The sequence below is a fragment of the Etheostoma spectabile genome, chromosome 18, assembly GCF_008692095.1.
Source record: "Etheostoma spectabile isolate EspeVRDwgs_2016 chromosome 18, UIUC_Espe_1.0, whole genome shotgun sequence".
Lineage (NCBI taxonomy): Eukaryota > Metazoa > Chordata > Actinopteri > Perciformes > Percidae > Etheostoma > Etheostoma spectabile.
This window is the reverse complement of record NC_045750.1, coordinates 21,648,181-21,661,553: the sequence shown is the minus strand read 5'-3', so window position 1 is coordinate 21,661,553 and position 13,373 is coordinate 21,648,181. Positions and strand designations below refer to the sequence as shown.

The window sequence follows — 13,373 nt, the reverse complement described above, 5'->3', positions numbered from 1 at the left end:
TTGATAAATTGATCAGACCTGCATGTCGCGCGCACTAGCAGTGTAAATTACGTTAGATCAAACTGAGATCTGCTTGTTTCTTTATGCTAACTACACTCACCTATACGATTATTAGGAACACCATACTAATACTGTGTTTGACCCCCTTTCGCCTTCAGAACTGCCTTAATTCTGCGTGGCATTGATTCAACAAGGTGCTGAAAGCATTCTTTAGAAATGTTGGCCCATATTGATAGGATAGCATCTTGCAGTTGAGAGATCTAACATAGCCATAGCTGGGAGTTTGGGTTGGGAAACGGAGGGTCGCTGGTTCAATCCCCGTACCAACTAAAAGTATGGTGGTGGACTGGTAGCTGGAGAGATGCCAGTTCTCTTACATACTCGCATACAAATAATCTGCAAATAATCTCCAAAAACGTCCGGACAGGGTCAATAGTTGGCCTATTCCTTTTGTTTTAAGTGCACGCACACACACACACACACACACACACACACACACACACACACACACACACACACACACACACAGTAACCAGGTAGTAAAAGCTTAATACCTAAAATTACATTTCTTAAAAGTGAATTTAATCATATAATGTCAATGTTCTGGATTCATTTTTTTTAATTACTTTTTGTGGAAAAGGTTAAGATTGGTGCAGTGTGTTGGCTTCTGGCTAAACTTTGTTTTAGATTATTGCGTATCTTCATCATCATTGCTTCTCAGTATTTGATTGCATGCAAGTAATTAACCGTGTCAATGGGAGTTTCTGTATTTTTACATGTGCTTTGGGCCTGTTTTCAGATTGCCCACTGCATCTACTCTCAGCAAGATCTGGGCAAGCTCTGTCATCGTCCGTGAACATAAAATACAACAGACGCTGTGAGTATTTTGTGAATTTGCATTGGCCAACAATTTTATAGTTTTAGCATCTTATGAGCTTAATTCTCATGGAGTTACAGTAACGGATTTGTGCAAAAAATTACAATTTTTAGTTTGACATTTTCATACTTTTGTTTCATTGACTTCAAACCTTTTAGGTTAGGTGTCTTGATTTTATGGGTATAAAGCATTTGATGATACTCCAAGAAATAACCTCACAATAAGAAAACCAAAGTAGGCACTGGCTGACCACTTCTATTGCAGAGTTCAAAGGGTTAAGGCTGTTTGACTCACTGTGGTCTGTACATTAAGAATCGTACAGATGTTTGTAGAGGTGAACCTGGTCGGCCAGTCTTCCCAGCTTACCATGTTGAACTGAAAGCAACCATGCGCCGTAACAACTTGCGGAGCACTTTCTACCGTCAAAATCTGTCGTTAAAAGCTTCCGAACCCAATACTACACAACTGGACATGTTGCAGCAGAAATGCAAATCGTAATTTGTGTGAAGTTGGTAACATTTGCAGTCAAGATTACAGCTTTCGCTACCTTTAGCATGTGGCTGTAACTGCCTGCCTGTAGCAGACTATCACATATAGAAAACTCAGCTTGGTATTACATTAAGCGGAGCCAAGAGTAGAAAAAACATGTTGAAACTGAAGCATTCAAAACAGTTAGAAATCTGAGGTATAAGCTCACAGGAACTTCTGTTAAATACGATTATCTCATTATTTGAAGCTTCAGCCACGTTTAACATTAACACCCGAGATTGTAACATTATAGAGACGACAGGAAATACAAAAAATCATAAAAAGGCTACTTTAACGAGATGGCAGACAATTCTTGTGTAAAAACATTTATAGGGACTTTAATTGAATACCATCTTGAAGATTCTTACTATGTGATATGTGTAACTGTATAATTGACATTTGGTATGTGCCTTTTGTAGAAATATTTTAAAGGTACCCTACCACACGTATTTCATTACTTTGTGGTAAAGTTCTACCATGGACTCATTTGTTGCCTTGTTTCAAGCCATTCTAGTGTGGTATAGAAAGCCTGCAGGAAGACTCGGCTCGATTTGTGCCAGTTCTCATTAATATTCAACAAACTAATCTGCTTGACTCGGATTGGCTAACAGCTAGCCAATGAGAGTCTCTCTTAATGTTTCATGTAAAGCACTTTGAGTTGCCTTTTTTGCTTAAATGTGATATGTAACACGATTATTTGTTGATTTTAACCAAAACAAATTTTATTGTCACATAGGCTATTTATAACTGCGGAGGGAGTGTGATGGACGCTACTCACAGAGACCTGACTCATATGAACGGGTCCAGCACGGTCGAACGGCGGATCACACACTTCGTGTTTATTAAACGTCTGTATCTTCACTGTGCTGCATTTTTATGAACTATGAATTCTGGCCATGGTCCAGGCTACGGTCCAGCAGCTCCGTCTCACGCTGTTACTCTACCACCTGAAGTTAGCTGCATTCAAAACTCTTCTGTGTTCTTCGCCGTAGCGCCCGCGATAACGTTACCGCGGAAACACTGGTACAAATCAGGTTTGCCCCTCATACTTAACAATATACAGCTGTTTATGAAAAATTAAAACTGTAGACATATATCATAAGTGTGGACCGGCGGCCGCTGGGTGGCGGGCGCGGAGAGTAAAGGAGAGAGAGTAGGACGAGAGAGCGTAAGAAGATCCAACACAGGCACGGCTTTACAGACGAAATGGGTCTGTAACGCAAAGTTAAACCGTATCCATATAAGCAGCATTGCAGCGGATGCGAGGACATTAGCACCGGGGCGTCCTAGAAGAGCTAACTGCTAACAGACGCTACTAGCTAACAGCTAACAGACGCTGACTAGCACTGGTCACTGCTGTCTGAAAAACAACAAATGGACAAAGTGTTGCGTTTAATGGTAAACTGGTAAACCTTGAGACTGACGTTATACCGACTGCTATCTGTTGAGTTTTCCTCACGCTACTCTGTCCTCTGTGACTGTCTACATCTAGAAACTTAGCTGCACGGGGTGCAGTGAACTACTCTGACTGGCTCATGAGCAGACGGCTTTATGAGCGGGAGATGGGCTTTGCAAAAAACCCGGAGCGTTCTATGAATGACGCTTTAAAAAAATAATCGCTCTATCACGCAAATTGACGTGGGAAGTCCAAATCGTGATCGCGATTAAAATTCGATTAATTGTGCAGCCCTACTTGCCTTACAACCTCAGCCTGTCAGTCAGTCCCCAGGGCATAGAAACCACTGAGACACTTCCTGAGATCATATCTTATTACATAAAAACATTCTTGCGGTCTCATATTTTCTTGATAATAGACGCTAAGTGTAACATACGGTTGCCATGTATAGCCAAGGATTGCCATGGATGCAGTTCTGTTAACTCTGTTGGACAGCAACTATCAATCATAATTTATCAGCTGTGGCATAAAGTGGGTAAACGTGGATCAACTTCTATCCTCTAATTCAAGCAATGACAACAGATCTGGTGAGCGCCTATTGCTACATCTTTATATATGGTCTATGATTGCAGCGCAGTAACAGGTGTAGGGACAACAACTGTAATTAGTTAGATTTTATTGCAAATGGTTAACGTTACAGGTGTGTCAACTGCAGCGGCTGTGCTGCAAGAAAAAAATAGAGGATTGAGGACATAAACGTCAGCATTAATATTCCCAAAGAAGCCATTCACCGTGTCTCACTTCACCGTCAACGGAAATGTTCAGTTTAATGTGAATTAGAGCAGCCGATAGCCCGCTAGCTTACTACACTGCTTTAGCTAATGTGTCAATTCCTGCAGTGACTAAAACAGCAGCTGGGTAATTTGTCCACCTATAGCAATAGCACGGTAGCACCACATAACAGCCCAACTCATAAAATATACGGCTGCTACCACAGCCCTTAAAGGGGATAAAATGTGTGCTTGAAGCGGTGGCTTTTGCCAGAAATGTATTCGCTGCAGGAGGGGTAGATGCTGTGGTTTGAGTATTAGACGAAGGGTTGCGTTAAACAGCTTGAGAGTTTACGTTGCTATGGACGCAGAATTCCAACCGTAGAGACGTAACAGAATATTTTCTTTAGCGCAAGCAATAGTCGTATTTAAATCAAACTCCTGATTCACCACTAAATCACTCTACATTATCCCTTACACAGGGAATCGTGTTTGCGTGAAGTTTTGAAAGACTGCAACCACACACTACTTTTATCGGCATTGCCGTAACTCACTGTGACTTCAACAAAACTGCAGAGTCAACTTAGTTTGCTCCGTCCGCACTTCTGCGTGTGTGTTGGAGCTCCGCTCTCTGTCAACAGACAGATAAGCTTGCGCTTACGCGCTCTCAGGGACTGAAATTTGGCACAGTTTGATTTAACGTGAACCAATACTCTGTAATACTGACATGATACGGTCTGTACTGGTAAAAGTACAGGGTTAGGTATCCAACCCTACCCGTGACCATTAATACATAAGAATCAGAATCAGAAATACTTTATTGATCCCCGAAGGGACACCAATAAAGTATTTCTGATTCTGATCATAAAGGCAGGAAGAAGTGCTTTAAACCAGCCTTTATTAATTATATTATAATAGTTGTACCACAGCTTAACACACATCCAGATGTTCCCAATAAATTGTAGTTGATCACCAAATATGATTTATTGGTTGAATAATCCATGTAGGAGAATATCAAAAGGAAATCTTTCTTACCTGAGTGACAGCTTGTTCATTGACTGTTGAATGGACCTTGAATGAACGACTGAATCTTTGCCCCTTATTCTGACATTTGTTTGTTTTTTCCTTACTCAGGACATATTGAGGATACAAAATAAGTTCTAGGTTGACCCCCATTTTGGCTTAAAATGACTGGACTATAACAGAATTGCACATCCAATAATTATCTAAATAAATGGTACCCATGTACCTGCATTCAGACTGTTCTAACCTTTTAAGCATATAACCCATTGAAACATTAACCATCATAAAACATATCTTTTTCCATTTATGAATTACACTGCAAGTTGACACTAAGGTGTAGACTAAACTTCGCTAAGCATTTCAATGTCTCTTAACACAAAACAAAAGTACGACTTAACAAGGTAGGTTAACTATTTAAAAGTCAGTGTATGGCCTTTAGGCTCTTTTGTTACAGATCAGAAACAAGCACAGGCTGCTCTCAGTGTTGGCTCCCAGTTGTAGACTGTTCCACCCCTATTGGTTGAGCCGACACTAATGATTATAAATATTTATAATTACTTCAGGTAACTAGTGCAGTAAGCGAAAGTTAGGAAGTGTTACACGAGTTACGTCTAACTAGGATGGGTAACGTCGCTTGACCGTGACTGAGGCACCTGTCGCGTCAGTGTCGGAGGGCTGGTGCACTGCAAAGATACGGGCGAGCTGGGGGCTCCTCGTCCTAAGATGATTTCTCATCTGTCTCAAAAGACTTGTAAACAATATGCGTTGCTAGGCGATTAGCTGTTTTGTGAATGCTGTGCACACAGCATACAGCAGGGGCAAAAATTACCCACTGGCGGTTTTAGGCATAAATGATGTTATCATTTTCTTTTCATACCACCCCCCCCATAACTCACTAAATGATTAATTAACCCATTTTAAGAAAAGTAATGGACCGAGAGATAAAGGGCTTTTATAATAAGAGTTGCATGCAATTCAAAATGCCTTTTGAGTGTTAAAATGGCTATTGTGGAAAAGCGGAAGAATTAATTGATTGTTGATTCTTAGTTGTTGAAGCAAAAATATCAAACATTTCTTTCTGACACTTTATCAGATGTGTTGCTTTTTTGTCCTATGTGATGGAAAACTAAATGTCTTTTGGAATGTTGGTTAGATAAAATGTTAAATGTCATAATTTTGTGTTTATGAAATTGTAATAGTTAGAGATGCACCGATTGACCGGCTGGGGACTGGAATTGGCAGATTTTCACGTGACATTTGCTGATTCAATGCCGGTCAAATGCTGTAAATAAATAACACTGTAAAGGCTACCATACACAATGCATAGGAATCATATATAGGCTTGCAAATAATAACAATAAACCCACTATTAATTACATAATCTTAATGCAGTTTAACTACTGTAGCATGTAAATAATGCACATAAAATACAAATGTGAGCAAGGGCATACAACAATTATATCGAATCAACAGCCAGGTGCAATCTAGCTAACAGGTGAAGAACACAAACAACAAAATCACTAGCCAACAATGACCTGACAACAGAAGTTATAGAACTTACAGTTCTCAAAGACACCAACACACAGATTTCCACTGGCTAGTTATCCTTTGGACAGCGACTCTTTTTTTTTTTTTTCTTTCTCTCACCTTTCTGCCGGGTGGCGTTCGTACCAGGCTCACAGTGTGAAGCGCATATCCGCGCTATTGCGGCTGTAAGCAGTCCAAAAGACTGCTGCCGCGAGGGACTAAACGCTGAGAGATGCACACACCTGTGACGCGCTCTTGATCGTATTCAAATTATTTTATTGTTCTTCGTCTTCCATATGTACAATACAATGAACATTGCTGTTACCTTATGTAATTGTTAATGTAGCGTAGAAATAATTGCATTATACGGTGTGCTGCGTTGTGCTCGGTGCGGTCAACAAAAGTGTTCCTCCCACTTCACCCCCTCTCCGTCAGCCCAAAAAACCAGGTGCACGGTGAAGCACAATATAATAACTTCCGCTCAACCTGCAAACGCCCACCACCTATTAGCGCATAAACAATACAATAAATTAAACCATAAACATATAATGTGGCTCCTACATTCCGGCCCCTAATTATTCTACCACAATAATTACATGAATACATATTATGTAGGAGACAGACAATCGTTTCTCCCTTTCTTTTTTTTTTTTTTTTTTAAGGATAAATAGTCCATTTAAAAATGTCCTTTTCTTCTTGAGCTAAAAAAAAAACAACCAAAAACGCGTAGAAAGAATCCATAGACTCTTTAAAAAGAGTGATTAGTACAATCACTTAGTCAGTCATGTAGAGCCAAAAAACCTCTGAGACAATGTCTAAGTCACAGTCAAAGTCTATGAAGCTCAAAAGGTGAGCTTGATGTCCTCATGAATCCTCTGCTTCCTGTAAAAGGCAAATCTTTGAAATAGGCCTATCCAAATAGCTGGTCTTTGTCTTGATTTTCACCTGACGAACAAGTCCTCTTCTATCAGGGATGGTTTGTACAATCCTTCCTGTAAGCCATGAGTTGCAAGGTGCTGAGTCGTCAACTATAAGTACAATATCTCCAGGAAGAAAGTTGCGCTTGATCCTCGACCACTTCTGACGCTCCTGAAGAAGAGGCAAGTATTCCTTAATCCAACGTTTCCAAAACAAGTCAGTTATGTACTGAACTTGTTTCCATCTGCGACGAGCATAAATGTCCTCCTTTTGGAACTGTCCCATTGGCAAAGATGGCTTGATTTTTAGCAGCAAAAGATGGTTAGGGGTTAGTGGTTCCAAATCATTGGGATCAGTAGATGCCTTGGTAATGGGACGACTATTTATGATAGCTTCTGCTTCGCAAAGAACTGTGTGAAGATTTTCCTCATCAAGGTTCTGCACCTTCAGGGTGGAATTCAGAACCTTCCTCACCGATCTTATCAACCTCTCCCAAACTCCTCCATGATGTGATCCTGTGGGGGGATTGAAAACCCACTTAATTCCTTTCTGAAGGAGGGTGTTGTTGATTTGAGCAAGATTCCAACCCTCCATTGCCTTCCGTAACTCACGCTCAGCGCCAACAAAGTTTGTCCCATTGTCTGAGCGCAATTCCAGTATTTGTCCACGTCTTGCTATAAAACGCCGAAGAGCATTAACAAAGGAATCAGTGTCCAACGACGATGCTACTTCGATGTGTATGGCTCTTATGGAAAGGCACGTGAAAAGAACTCCATACCTTTTCACTATACTCCTTCCCCGCTTGACTTCAAAAGGTCCGAAGTAATCCACTCCAACACGAGTGAATGGAGGTTCATCTGGAGAAACTCTGTCCTGAGGTAAATCCGCCATCTGCTGTTGCCCTGGAGCTGCATGCAACCGGCGACAGACAATACATTTTGACAGGATTTTCCTTATAGCCACACTAGCCCCTGGGATCCAATATCTTTGCTGCAGGTTAGCTAGCATGTGGTTGCGGCCACCATGTCCCACCTCTCGATGTATATGCTGAAGAATGAGGTCAGAAATGTGCAAATCTTTTGACAATATGGCAGGATGCTTAGATTCTTCGGGCATAGCTGCTCTGCTTAGCCGTCCTCCAACTCTCAAGATACCATCTTCAAGTACTGGGTTAAGCTTGTAAATGTGGCTGGTCCTTTTCACATTTTCACCCTTTTGCAAACTATTGAGTTCTTCTGGAAAGCTCCTTTTCTGACAAAACCTTATAATCTCCATCTCAGCCTTTCTAAATTCCTCAATTGAAAGAGGATCACAGGCAGTCTGAGCCTTGATACTCTGCATCTCCTTTACTATTGCCCTCTCCTGTTGGTCCTTATTCAAGCCACCTTGAGCAAGAGTCAAACTCAACTCTTTTCTCTTCCGACTGAAGCACAATAGCAGGCTCCTAAGCTTAAGAATCCAACCAACACTCTTCTTCAGACGGATCAAGGAGGAAAAGTGATTGATCAAGCAAGTGACTGCATCCATCTTCTCTTCAGCCTGTACAGCGTTCACCATCAAGCTCATCTTGACTTCAGGGTCGTCCGGTAAGATTCTCCCAGAGCCATCAGGATTTTCAGGCCACCTCTCTTCCGGTCCAACAAGAAACTGAGGTCCAGACACCCAAATATTTTCCTTGAGAAGCATTGCCACCTTTATTCCCCTCGAAGCCAGGTCAGCAGGATTGCTTGTGGTGTTAACGTATCTCCACTGAGATGGTTTTGATATGCTGATTATCTTTGAAACCCGATTGGCTACAAAGGTCCGAAACCTTGAGGTCTCATTGCTGATGTACTTTAGTACGGAAGTACTATCGGTCCAAAAAATGGAATCCTGAAGTTTCATCTGCAATTCCTTCCTCCACAACTCATCCATTCGACTTGCAACCATAGCAGCTGTCAACTCCATACGAGGGATGGTAATTGGTTTCAATGGGGCCACTCTGGCCTTACCCATTATGAAAGCACAGTGAACTTGTCTGTGAATGTTGTGTAAAAGCAGGTAGGTAACTGTTCCATAGCCACTCTCACAGGCATCTGCAAAGTGGTGTAACTGAGCAGAAAGTACCTCCCCAAAGTCCACAGGTTTCAGACATCTGTCAACCTTAAAACTTTCAAGCTGACAGAGCTCCTTCAGCCAACTTCTCCACTCCTGTACAGCCGAGTCAGGTACAACATCATCCCAACCAAGGTTCTTTCTGCACAAATCTTGAAGGATCCTTTTGGCAGACAAGACAACAGGTACCAAGATTCCTAAGGGGTCATATATTGAACTGACAGTGGAGAGGATCCCTCTTCTGGTTAAGGGTTGCTCTTTGATACTGACTTTGAACTTAAAGGTATCGGACTGAACGCACCACTGTACACCCAATGCTCTTTCTACAGGAAGCGTATCATTATCCAAATCCAAATCCTTAACCTCTTTCGCTCTCTCTGCGGTAGGTATAGCCGCCAGCACAGAACGTCTGTTGCTAATCCACTTCATGAGTCGAAAGCCCCCTCTAGCACAAAGGGCACAAAGGTCTTTGTAAAGTTTCAATGCCTCCTCCTCAGATGCTACTGATGTAAGGCAGTCATCCACATAGAAATTGTGCAGAACTGTTTCAATTGCCTTGGGGCTGAACTTTTCCCGATTATCCTCCGCACATTTCCTGAGGGCAAAACTTGCGCAACTTGGTGAAGATGTAGCTCCAAACAGATGCGCAACCAATTTATGCTCTACCAAGTTCTGATTATGGTCTCCATTCGGCCACCAAAGAAACCTCAACAGATCTGAATCCTCAGCTGGTACTTTGACCTGATGGAACATTGCCTCGATGTCTGCCATGAGTACAACAGGATCCTTTCGAAATCTCGTCATAACTCCAACTAATTTGCTAGTAAGATCAGGTCCTTGCAGGAGCTGTGCATTCAATGAGGTTCCTTGGAAAGTAGCTCCGCAATCGAAAACAACCCTGATCTTTTTCTTCTTTGGGTGATATACACCATGATGTGGTATATACCATACCCTACCGTCACTCCTTTCCAGATCCTCAGGTGGTACCATCTCTGCATAGCCCTTGGAGAGGACATCATTCATGAAAGCAGTATAGTCAGTGTGAAATGAAGGATCTTTGCTGAACCTCCTCTTCAGGCTCAGAGCACGCTGTTCGGCAACTCTCCTGTTATTTGGCATATTTACATCCCTTTTCCTCAACGGTAATCCAATACTGTAATGGCCATCCTTCCACTTGACAGTTTTTGTAACGTATTCCAGGAACTGACCGTCCTCTCTTGATAACCCCATCTGCTCATCCTGACTGCATTCAGGAAAATCGTTCTTTAGCTGCTGCTTCCACAAATCATCCAAACTTGCCACAGAGATTCTATTGACAGTGACATCTGGCTGTCCACAAGTAGTTTCTCTACTGCCGTCACCTTTGAGAGGTCCATTTACAGTCCATCCCAGCATAGTTTTGATTGCGTATGGACTCCCATCCATGCTTCGGACAACTTGCCACGGCTCCAGTGCCTTTGGGACGTTGGTTCCAATCAGCAGGTCAATCTCTGAATCAATCTCTCTTATCTGTACATATTTCAGATGTGGCCACCGTTGAAGATCTTTCTGACGAGGAATGTTGCCTCGATGAACTGGCATGTTTTTCTGTGTATAAATATCAGGCAGGTCACAAAAACAATCACCGTCTAATTCAGCTACCTCCAAATCTGAAACAATATGGCTTCCAACAACCTTTTCCTGACCCATTGTCCGTAGAAGAATACCTGTTCTTCTTCCTCTGAGATTTAGCTTGTTCATCAGCCGCTCTGTGCAGAATGATGCTGAACTCCCAGGATCCAGGAAAGCGTAAGTGATCAAGGTCTTATATCCCTTTTTGGACTTTACTTGAACTGGAACTATGGGGAGTGTACAGTCTTGCTCACCGGCCCCTGTTAGACCACTTGATTGAACAGAGATCAGAGCACTGCTCATTGCTGTCTCCAATTCTCCTTTGGCTTGCACAAAATTTGTTTCCTTCTCCTTTGGGGAAATATGGAGTACACTAGGGTGCCTCTGACTGCATACCTTGCATGAGAGACGTTTCCTGCAGTCTCTACTCATGTGCCCAATGCACAAGCAGCCAAAACACACCCCATGTTCCTTTAAGAAAGCAATTTTCTCATTGTGCACCCTCCTCTCCAATTGGATGCAGAGATCCAAGGTGTGCGCACCTCCACAAAACATACAAGCCTTTACACCAGATGAGCTCCTCTCCTTCCATTTTGGTCCAGGTTCAACTTTCCTTTCCACTGTTGCAATGGTGGTAGCAAAGCTACTTCTCTTGTCTTTAGAGTAAGATTCAAACTTAGATTTCCTCACATCCTTAATTGCTGTCCTTAATGGCATATCCTGTATATCTCCAAATATGGATCACCTGCTATTTTCACTTGTCTTTCAATGAAGTCCACAATGTCGTAAAGGCTCTCCTGCCCGCCTTTCTTGCAACTCCCATGCCACAGTTCTCCATCTGTCCCTATTTTTATAGGGCAACTTCTTCACAATGGTCAACATTATTGGCAGGCATGTTCAATTCTCCCATGATACTCACTCTTCCATGGTATTACCATCCTCTCAGAAACAACTGTAGGCCTGTAGAGATTTCACATCCTCTGGCTTAATAGGTGTCCATGAAAGAGCCTTTCCATATAAGCAGAAGCATTTTCTGTGCATTACCAAATGCTCTTGTAGCAAGCCTTTGCTTTGACATATGTTGGCAGCTTCTGACAACTCCCTTGGCTGCCCCCTGGTGTATTGTTCAGAAAATATAAACAGTCTTTAGGATTGTCTGTTTTCTCTTCAATGCTGTGTTCAAAAGCCCTTATGAAGGTGTGATATTGCAAAGGATTACCATCAAAATCTTGAATATCTCGTTTTGGCAGAAATGAAAGAGATTGGTGCTGAACCAATAATGCAGTTATTTCATTTTGTTTTTCCAAAACCGTAATTATTTGACTGTGGTTATTGCTGCTTGGCGCCAGTGCTACAGGCTGATTACTGTGGTGCTGACATGGTAGTGGTGAGTTAAGGGTTTGTGTTGTGGTATTTTCCTCTTGAGGGTTAGCATCCAAAGTAGGTTTTGCTGGTATTGGGATATTTGTTTCAGGCACAAATGGGTTTGCTTTAGCACTGAGTAATTTGTCTTTCATTTGTCCCCTTTCAAAATAAGAATTCATGCCATTGGACCTTACAGATGGATGAATTGAAACACGAGAACCTCCTGAGCTTCTAAGCACATTCACTTTAGCCTTTGTTGCGGCTATTTCCACTTCCATGCAGATGTTCCTTTTTTTTCCTTAGTTGCTCCTCCATTTCTTCTAACTCATGTTTATCCTTCAGTAGTTTTGTCGGCAATGAGAGCAGCCATGTTGGCCTCAGCTTTAATACTGCTGACGATGTTGTTGAGACTTGACCTCGATCCAGCGAGCTCCTCCCATTAGACCTTCCACTTCCGGTATTTGACACACTGTCACTTGGTTTAACTTCATCTTGTATGACCGATAATTGTCCCAATTGTTGTAAAACATGAGAATTATTCTCATCTTGATTTACATCCAGCTCCTGTGGTTCCTTTTGTAATACAGACAGGGAAACATCATTTGTGGAAATATGGGCGATTGTATTGCTTTTTTGTCTCCCAGTTTCAGAAAGCCATCCTTTTGCATCCTCTTGCAGTCCGTTATGGCGTTTAAGTACACTTGAAAACCATTCATTTTGTTTTTCATGTTCCTCTTTAGGAAGTACAAGAATCACAGACTCATGCAACTGAGTAGCTTCATCCACCATTTGATTCATAATCTCCAGATGAAATCTCACCTGTGAGGCATTGTCATCATTTTGCATTAGATCCTTTATTGTCTGTATTAGACCTTTAATTCTGTGAACCTTTCCTTTGCGTTCTTTCTGAAGTTTCTCAATTTTATTCTCCAGAGCTTTAGAGGTGAGTGTGATTTCTCTTTTTTGTCCTTCCATCCTTTTCTGAAATTGATTTTGAAATGGCTTATGATCCACTTGTTGTCTTTTCCCAAGGTATCACAAATGACAATAATCCACACCGTTCAATCAAGCAATCCACTGATGCCTCATCAACCACATCAAGACAATAAACCACACAAGCAACCAACAATGCGTCCCCAATAGACACGCGGCAGTAACCTATTTACACTGTGTACACATTAGGCCTACTAATTGACACAGTTACAACATACCGCTTCCGTGGCGGTGCTGTTTCGGGCCGGCGGCGGTGGCGTCTGTGTTTTCG

The 13,373-nt window shown here is 42.0% G+C and overlaps 1 protein-coding gene across 6 annotated transcripts in view; it reads left to right on the top strand.

Moving 5' to 3' along the window:
- Positions 1-13,373, top strand: part of tdrd6a (tudor domain containing 6a) — a 36,303-nt gene that overhangs the window by 3,380 nt on the left and 19,550 nt on the right. For all 6 annotated transcript variants that reach the window (XM_032542820.1, XM_032542819.1, XM_032542822.1 and 3 more), the window contains exon 2: positions 800-877. The gene's annotated coding sequence lies outside the window, so the exon portion shown is untranslated. The remainder of the gene's footprint in view (positions 1-799; positions 878-13,373) is intronic.